Genomic DNA, 10,938 nt, shown 5'->3' on the forward strand with positions numbered 1-10,938 from the left:
TAGATATACGCCAAAGAAGTCGAGCTCAGAAAACACCAGATTTTTCTATCTCTCCAACTTCGATAGACTGCTAGTGTAGCTGCATAACAGCTAATAAATAGATTTGAATCGCGTACCTCAAGGGATTTGTGTATTAAGTTCTGGTACACAAATAAAAACTCAGCCTCTTCAACCATTATATCTCGCAAGTTATAATAGTTTAGTTTTTGTACAAGTAATAGTGTATTACTCCAATGGAATATGAATTCAAGAGCTAATCATTACTAATTATTACAAGGCATTAACCTTCCTCCGTTGCCAAGCTACAACAACTATCCAGCGTTGCTGAAAGGGAGAGTTATCCCTCCTCTCTTCCATACAGAGATTCAGATCCAGAAGCTGCAGCAGCAGCGGATACGGAAATAACATCAATAGTGGACACTTTCTCTACTGGAGGTACTTGCTGTAGATCATTCTTCACTCTCACTCTCATCAACACTCTCGGCTGTTGTTTGGTGTGGTATTACCGTGTTGTGTGATGGCTGTGGTGCTCCGTGGTGCTTTTGTGGTGTTTCCCGCCTCACTGGCTGGCCTGGTCCTGTGGTGCACCCCTCTGCCCAGTGAGTTCCAACCACGGTCCAGATTTAAATTTAACAATTCCGTCCAAGTTCGGGAACTGTTACACTCGGTATTTACGTAAGTAATATTGACAGGTCAAGGTTAGTGCCTTTGGGCTTGGAGCAATCTAGACAGCTGTTGTAACTTTTCTTCGGACAATCAATGTTAAAAATAAATCGGACGAATACATCATTCCATGATGATCCTTCGGGAAGAGCTTTTATTCTGAAGGTGATGGAGGTTTTTCTTTGGGTGTAATATGTATTTGTACTTTTAAAGTCGTATCCATGTAATATAACTTCCTTGAACACAACACGTTTTTAAACATTTCACCCGGAATTAGTAATTAGAAGTAGAAACATTTTGTAATGAAACCCATATAGAAACTGCTGAGTTGCAATATATAAAATTTTAACAGTAGGGCCTGTGTTTGAGTTATAGTTTCAGGGGTGTCATGTTTTTAGATTATTTATCAGTTAAGAAAATTATATTTATGTAGGTATTATGACATTAAAGAATTTTATGTTTTTAATAAATATGTTCTTAAACAAATATTTTACTTTTAAATAAAAATTATAGTTTTTCTGATGACTTAACTACAAGGTGCTCCTAGGAGTTTGGTTCAAATAGCTACAATTCTTGAAATTATAAAAGAATTTTCAATTTTTTATGTCTTAAGTAAATGTATTTCTTAAAACGCTACGGGCAATATTAAAAAAATATTTAAATTGGAAACAAAATGCTTCACGGTAAGTGTTTAGTGCTAAAACCGATTGTTTCGCTATTGCGTGGGATTTTAGAACTACTTCGTATCCACTTTCTTAATTTAGTGAATTTAATGAATTTTCCAACTATTTATTGGCTTGGTTCCTAAACAAAAACATTCTGTTTTACAAGACATTATTTTGCTATAGCTTATTTCTGGAGTTCTCAAACGGCAGCTGCCTTAGTGTGTTCCTAGAGACGCCTAATGCAAAATCTTACGACTAAATTTACAAATACGAAATGAAAGTAAAATTTGTTTTGTGTAAATAATAGTTTAATGTATTACATATCGGCTAGTAAATGGAAGTAAATGTGGTTTTATAACATGCATTAATGATTTAATTTTAGTGAGACATCTCACGAACCCATGGATACCGATGCTCACACTTTGGGATCTCATACGATAAGTAAATGTTTATTTCCAGGCTAGTAGCACTAATATCAGCAAATTCGATTCCTTTCTCCTTGAATGGTGAAGGACTTTTGATAGTCAGTTGACGGAAACTCCACGCCTTTCTCGCCGAAGGACACTGATTCAAACGTTCCTGACAAGTGCAATATGCTGTTCGTACCATTCCATTTTATTTTTACAACGGTTTATTATCGTTGAACACGTCAGTATCTTAAAATTTAAATCTCAACACCTTTATATAATTAAAGCAGTTAAAAATGTCCTATAATATTGAAATATTACTAATACAAAAATAATAAAACACATTATTTTATTTACATTATTCTATAGTTTCCTTTATATGTAATATATTTTATGTCAATAAATTCTTTAGGTTATAAAAACAGTCATTCACTTAGTATGTGTCACTTAGTATGGGTCTTTATCGAAACAACTGGTGGAGTGCCCAGACACAGGAAGCTTAGCTCTTGGTGTTGTCGAATGCTGATGAAAAGAGCCTTTTGTAACAAACAGATTTGGGGGTTTAACACGCAGGCTTTATATATAAAAAGGCCAGCCAGAGGCAGTATCCCAAGCTACCCAAACAGTGGTTTTCAGGACTCAGTTTATAGTCGGCTAGTTATGGTCTGCACGGACTACTTTTGTAATTTAAAAACTATTGTAACTGACTGTACTTGATAAAACTCCAGAAATAATTCTGTATCTCAAAATTTATTCAAAATGAGAGAAATACACAGTACGATAAACTCGACTTACAGACATTAACGAGGTTATTGAGAGTAAAACACATGGGATGGAGTCTTTTACACACCCATGTTACATGTTTATTCCTTTTATTAATATATATTGTCGCCAAACAGTACGAGTAACTTAACATTAGGTTCTTGTTTAGCCATATTATTACCATCCTTTATTAGACGTTGAAGATGTTTCTTTCTAGTAAACTCTTACAAAAAACCATTTGTTCAGGTCTTTAAGAAGTTTGTTTCTATGTAACAGTAGAAGATAATGTTTTACAAAATACTATGATATATGGTTTTGAACTTACTGTATTGCCAGTATAATTACAAAATATGTCAAGACATATTGAAACAGTTTTATTTTGCATATTTTAAGTTAATTATAAATAGTTAAATAGCCTCATAGCGTATACATATCATGAATTAGTCTTCAAATCGGGTAGTTCATTTCCTATAATAGCGCAGAATACAAGCTAATTATGTTGTTCTCTAGCAAGATATAGTATGTAAAACATATTTTCTTTAACTTATAATAAACAATAATGGCAAATTGTGTTGCTAAGCGTTAATATTGAGAGCACCGGGACCAAGTCTGTGTATTCTTTTTATAAATCATTGATTTAAATCCGTGGAATAGTTTATACGAAAATATATAAAATATTTCCTGGAATATTTTTGAATTCAGAATGAATTTAGTATTTATGTCCCATAATCCTAATTTAACTAGTATATACAGCTGATGACATTTTAATTTTATAAAGCATTAAGTATACAGTGATTTCATTAAAAGTTTCATTCAGATAAAAAAGGCAACAATTAATATCTAACTTTCTCTCCAAATTGCGCTAGTAATGATTTAAAACTAAATTCAATGAATTGTAAATATTATTTAAACACTGTTATAGAACCAAACTTAAAGAACAAAACTGTGAATCACATAAGGTATTTCAAACTGGGCTTCTTTCATAGTGTCATACAGCATTTTAACAATAGCTTAAAGGAAAACTGTGAACAATAACATGCCTCAATGATCCATTCTACTCAGATACTTTCTACTTTGATATTTATTTTTGAGCCTCCATACTTTTAAGAATTTATAAGGATTTATATATCTGATGATATTTTTATATACAGGATTATCTCACATTGTGCCTATTGAGACATCCACCTAATGATTACGTTATGTGATATGGCCAATAAGCTAAACATATACATATATACATATATATATATATATATATATATATATAATATATATATATATATAAAGATATTTATAGATATAGATAAATATTATAGAATTTGCAAATTGGTTTAATGCAAATTGAATCCAATTTAAATCTTTATTATTTCACAAGACGTTACATATTACATAAGTGCTATAGTAAAAGGTGATATTGTCCACAACTACAAACTGTATTAATCATAAAATTTGTTTTCGTTGAAATATTATTCAATTTAAGTCCTATTATAAAAATTATATTATTATTTATTATGAATAAATATTCAAAAAATAAAAGTAATAGAATATTATGGAATTAAGTAATAAAAATAAAATTCAGACAAACATAGTAAACCAATTATAATTAACTTAACAGGTTATTTAATTGTTACTCCTAGAGAAGTTTTATTAGTATTCTCCATTCCAACATTCAAGGCCTTACTTCTAAGAAACAAATCGAAGAATTATCTCGTTTATTTGAAGAGTTTTTGGTTACACCAACTATGTTAATCTTTACTGAACACTGGTTAAAAAAACACAACTAACTATTTTCCATAACATAAGATAAATAATTATAATCTGGCCTCGCACCATCTGAGACCCAACCGCTTACGGGGAGGAGTTTGCGTGTTAGTGAGAGACCTCTTAAATTTTAACACAGTTAAAAGTGTCTCTGGTTTTAGTGTGCCCTCAGTTTTAGAGTATTGAGCTGTGAAAGTAGAGTTGCCCCAAATTGTAATAGTTTTATTTAATTTACACCCACACATGTTCGAACCGACACGCATAAGTAAAGAATCTAGTACTTGCATAGACAATATAATATCAAATATAGATTCTTCAAGTTGTAAAACCGTTTGTCTTTTAATGTGATCTTTCCGATCATCGCAGTTTATGGCTATAGAAACAATTCCCTTTAAGCATATAAGGGCTAATAATTGTCCTTTTGTTTCTAGAAAGAATTTTTTTATAGAAATAACATAAGTAGATTTATAATTAATTTAAGAAGTGAATCCTGTATCTCAGTACTTGAATTAGCCAGAAAAATAATGCAAAAATGACTTGTAAAGAATTTTTTATATTTTCCATTTTTATTTTGACTTGGCATTTCCTTTGGTTAAAAGGAGAAAATTTTGGCCTGTTGGGAGGGGCAGGGTCACTCGTAGGATAAAAACATCTAGTGTGTGAATTTCATTGCTTATGTTAAAGAGAACAAGAAGATTTTTTGTTTGTGTTAATAAATGTTTAATTTTTTTAATGTTTATTTGGGAGTGCCGATAGCTGAACGGTCTAAGACGTTGGACTTCGAGTCTGAGATAGAGATAGCGCGGGTTCGAATCTTGTATGTGACCGTTGCACTTTTTATCAGTACCGACGACCTTGAACTGTATCGATTCTACCTTTTACTCTGCTTTATAAAATCCTCGCAAAGGCCAGTGGCCCATGAGGACGGGCAGAGTAAGGCTTAAAAGGGATCGGCTTTTCTTAAAAAAAAATCCAAAAAATAAATGTAGCAAAAAGATTGCATAGCAAAGTTTTATTACGGAAATAGCTGTGGATTTGAGCAAAGTTTGAAAAATGCACCAATATTATTTAAAATTATTTAAAAACATTAATTTTAATCAATGCTACGTTGTTTCCTTGAATATAAAATAATATTTTATGTCATCTGCTGCTTACGTCTCACCTGTATCCATGTATTGGTTACGTTACCCACTCGACCACTCTACTAAAACTAAACAGAAAGCTTGTTATCTGACTACCCCAACACATACATTTTAAAGTGACACGTAATTATAAAGACTTTCATAAGGATTGTTCCCCTTCTCAAGTTACGATGTTTATGCTACCTTATTATTGTTTTAAACACAATATCCGGGGATAATATTCGAAATGATATTTTATACAATGCATTTTACAATAGTGTGCTTTTTAAATAAAAAAAAATAGAACAAATCAGACAATTATAGTGCTTCAATAATTATATAACTTTTTTTTTTATTTTTGGATGTTTTTGTGTTTTAAATTTAATCACAAAAAACCGGTTGGACAGGTTTACATTAAATTTGATACTTTTTATACTTAGAAAACTTTAGCTAATTTTTATTTTGAAATACGTGAAAATTAACTTTATAATTAGGTAATGTAGTAAGTGACAACTAAGCGTATGACAGAACCCAATGTACTCCAGTATTTTGTATTTCCATGAATAAATATTAGTTGTTGTAGTAAAATGAAAACAGTATGGTAAATTACGATATATATTTTTTACATGATTAGCAGCAATGATATATATCTATCTATATATATATAATATATATATATACATATACATATATATATAATATTATAGCTGAACCACTCTTTCATTTTTGTAATTCCTGATGAAAGATGATGAATTAGTTGCATCTTATTTGAATTCTTAATAAAGATGGTGGTATCATCAGCGTATGGAATAAGAGTACACTTTGAAAGACATTTTGAAGGTCATTTACATAGATCAGAAATAAAAGTGGCCCTAATATAGACTTTTGTGAAACTCCGTGTAGAAAATTAAAATATTTTGAAGAAATGGGTTTATCTCCAATGACGACCTTTTGTTAGCGATGTTCTAGATAAGAGGAGATCCATCCTTTTACTATGCCCTGGACACCATAGAAAGAGAGATTGTTTATAAAAAGAGATTAGTTTACACACTTGAAAGCCTTAGACAGGTCACAGAATATTCATTCTCAGGTGACCTCATTGAGAAAGGTATACAAGGCGGAATGTATGTTTTTGTTTTTTCCGGAATCAAAATTCAAAGCCATGAAGTAGAGTGTTATTTTCGAAGAAATCAGTTAAGGAACTGAGAACAGCTTTTTATAAAACTTTAGAAAATGCAGAAAAAAAAATTGATACAGGCCTATGGCTTTCCACGGACTTAAATTGCCTTTTTTGAAAATTAGAATGATAGATGAAAATTTTAGTTTCATAGTGGGTTAGGGATGGAGCGATAATTGAGGCACATTCTTTTAGACGTAAGGAGGAATACCGTTGCCAGCCAGCTGCCCTAGAAGACTTTATTTTCGATGTAATTTTTATTACATCCTCTACAAGAAATTGATTCAAAGTTTTGATATGATATACTGATGTTTCAACTCATTGAACACTTTCAAAGCTTTATTGGCATTTGAGCATATATTTCATTTTTTGCCAACATTACTGAAATATTTGTTAAAAACTATATAAAACAGCGTAAGGGTCAGTTATGGACAGCCCTGAGTACTCCAGAGTAATGATCGGTTTTATTGACTCTTGTTTCAGTTCGCTCTTGATTATATTCCAATCTGTTTTTCTGTTTATTAGATTGTTTTCCGTAATAAAACTTTGCTATGCAATCTTTTTGCTACATTTATTTTTTGGATTTTTTTTTAAGAAAAGCCGATCCCCTTTTAAGCCTTACTCTGCCCGTCCTCATGGGCCACTGGCCTTTGCGAGGATTTTATAAAGCAGAGTAAAAGGTAGAATCGATACAGTTCAAGGTCGTCGGTACTGATAAAAAGTGCAACGGTCACATACAAGATTCGAACCCGCGCTATCTCTATCTCAGACTCGAAAGTCCAACGTCTTAGACCGTTCAGCTATCGGCACTCCCAAATAAACATTAAAAAAATTAAACATTTATTAACACAAACAAAAAATCTTCTTGTTCTCTTTAATATAAGCAATGAAATTCACACACTAGATGTTTTATATCCTACGAGTGACCCTGCCCCTCCCAACAGGCCAAAATTTTCTCCTTTTAACCAAAGGAAATGCCAAGTCAAAATAAAAATGGAAATATAAAAATTCTTTATATAAGTCATTTTTGCATTATTTTTCTGGCTAATTCAAGTACTGAGATACAGGATTCACTTCTTAAATTAGTTATAAATCTACTTATGTTATTTCTATAAAAAATTCTTTCTAGAAACAAAAGGACAATTATTAGCCCTTATATGCTTAAAGGGAATTGTTTCTATAGCCATAAACTGCGATGATCGGAAAGATCACATTAAAAGACAACGGTTTTACAACTTGAAGAATCTATATTTGATATTATATTGTCTATGCAAGTACTAGATTCTTTACTTATGCGTGTCGGTTCGAACATGTGTGGGTGTAAATTAAATAAAAACTATTACAATTTGGGGCAACTCTACTTTCACAGCTCAATACTCTAAAACTGAGGGCACACTAAAACCAGACACACTTTTAACTGTGTTAAAAATTTAAGAGGTCTCTCACTAACACGCAAACTCCTCCCCGTAAGCGGTTGGGTCTCAGATGGTGCGAGGCCAGATTATAATTATTATCTTATGTTTATGGAAAATAGTTGTGTTTTTTTTAACCAGTGTTCAGTAAAGATTAACATAGTTTGGTGTAACCAAAAAACTCTTCAAATAAACGAGATAATTCTTTGATTTGTTTCTTAGAAGTAAGGCCTTTCAATGTTGGAATGGAGAATACTAATAATAAAACTTCTCTAGGAGTAAACAATTAAATAACCTGTTAAGTTTAATTATAAATTGGTTTACTATGTTTGTCTGAATTTTATTCTTATTACTTAATTCCCATAGTATTCTATTACTTTTATTTTTTGAATATTTATTCATAATATATAATTTTTATAATAGGACTTAAAAATTGAATAATATTTCAACGAAAACAAATTTTATGATTAATACAGTTTGTAGTTGTGGACAATATCACCTTTTACTATAGCACTTATGTAATATGTAACGTCTTGTGAAAATAAAGATTTAAAATTGGATTCAATTTGCATTAAAACCAATTTGCAAATTCTATAATATTTATCTATATCTATAAAAATCTTTATATATATATAATATATATATAATATATATATATATATATATATATATAATATGAATATGTTTAGCTTATTGGCCATATCACATAACGTAATCATTAGGTGGATGTCTCAATAGGCACAATGTGAGATAATCCTGTATATAAAAATATCTTCAGATATATAAATCCTTACAAATTCTTAAAAGTATGGAGGCTCAAAAATAAATATCAAAGTAGAAAAGTATCTGAGTTGAATGGATCATTGAGGCATGTTATTGTTCACAGTTTTCCTTTAAGCTATTGTTAAAATGCTGTATGACACTATGAAAGAAGCCCAGTTTGAAATACCTTACGTGATTCACAGTTTTGTTCTTTAAGTTTGGTTCTATAACAGTGTTTAAATAATATTTACAATTCATTGAATTTAGTTTTAAATCATTACTAGCGCAATTTGGAGAGAAAGTTAGATATTAATTGTTTGCCTTTTCTATCTGAATGAAACTTTTAATGAATCACTGTATACTTAATGCTTTATAAAATTAAAAAATGTCATCAGCTGTATATACTAGTTTAAATTAGGATTATGGGACATAAATACTAAATTCATTCTGAATTCAAAAAAATTCCAGGAAATATTTTATATATTTTCGGTATAAACTATTCCACGGATTTAAATCAAACGATTTATAAAAAGAATAACACAGACTTGGTCCAGGTGCTCTCAATATTAACGCTTAGCAACACAATTTGCCATTATTGTTTATTATAAGTTAAAGAAAATATGTTTTACATACTATATCTTGCTAGAGAACAACATAAATTAGCTTGTATTCTGCGCTATTATAGGAAATGAACTACCTGATTTGAAGACTAATTCATGATATGTATAACGCTATGAGGCTATTTAACTATTTATAGTTAACTTAAAGTATGCAAAATAAAATTGTTTCAATATGTCTTGACATATTTTGTAATTATTACTGGCAATAAAGTAAGTTCAAAACCATAAGTCATAGTATTTTGTAAAACATTATCTTCTACTGTTACATAGAAACAAACTTCTTAGACCTGAACAAATGGTTTTTTTTGTAAGAGTTTACTAGAAAGAAACATCTTCAACGTCTAATAAAGGATGGTAATAATATGGCTAAAACAAGAACCTAATGTTAAGTTACTCGTACTGTTTGGCGACAATATATATTAATAAAAAGGAATAAACATGTAACATTGGTGTGTAAAAGACTCCATCCCATGTGTTTTACTCTCAATAACCTCGTTAATGTCTGTAAGTCGAGTTTATCGTACTGTGTATTTCTCTCATTTTGAATAAAATTTTGAGATACAGAATTATTTCTGGAGTTTTATCAAGTACAGTCAGTTAACAATAAGTTTTTAAATTACAAAAGTAGTCCGTGCAGACCATAACTAGCCGACTATAAAACTGAGTCCTGGAAACCACTGTTTGGGTAGCTTGGGATACTGCCTCTGGCTGGCCTTTTTATATATAAAGCCTGCGTGTTAACACCCCTAAATCTGTTTTGTTACAAAAGGCTCTTTTCATCAGCATTCGACCAACACAAAGAGCTAAGCTTCCTGTGTCTGGGCACTCCACCAGTTGTTTCGATAAAGACCCATACTAAGTGACACATACTAAGTGAATGACTGTTTTTATAACCTAAAGAATTTATTGACATAAAATATATTACATATAAAGGAAACTATAGAATAATGTAAATAAAATAATGTTGTTTTATTATTTTTTTATTTAGTAATAGTTAAATATTATAGGACATTTTTAACTGCTTTAATTATATAAAGGTGTTGAGATTTAAATTTTAAGATACTGACGTGTTCAACGATAATAAACCGTTGTAAAAATAAAATGGAATGGTACGAACAGCATATTGCACTTGTCAGGAACGTTTGAATCAGTGTCCGGCGAGAAAGGCGTGGAGTTTCCGTCAAATGACTATCAAAAGTCCTTCACCATTCAAGGAGAAAGGAATCGAATTTGCTGATATTAGTGCTACTAGCCTGGAAATAAACATTTACTTATCGTATGAGATCCCAAAGTGTGAGCATCGGTATCCATGGGTTCGTGAGATGTCTCACTAAAATTAAATCATTAATGCATGTTATAAAACCACATTTCCTTCCATTTACTAGCCGATATGTAATACATTAAACTATTATTTACACAAAAACAAATTTTACTTTCATTTCGTCTTTGTAAATTTAATCGTAAGATTTTGCATTATGGCGTCTCTAGGAACACACTAAGGCAGCTGCCGTTTGAGAACTCCAGAAATAAGCTATAGCAAAATAATGTCTTGTAAAACAGAATGTTTTTGTTTAGGAACCAAGCCAAT

The sequence above is a fragment of the Homalodisca vitripennis genome, unplaced genomic scaffold, assembly GCF_021130785.1.
Source record: "Homalodisca vitripennis isolate AUS2020 unplaced genomic scaffold, UT_GWSS_2.1 ScUCBcl_296;HRSCAF=1983, whole genome shotgun sequence".
Lineage (NCBI taxonomy): Eukaryota > Metazoa > Arthropoda > Insecta > Hemiptera > Cicadellidae > Homalodisca > Homalodisca vitripennis.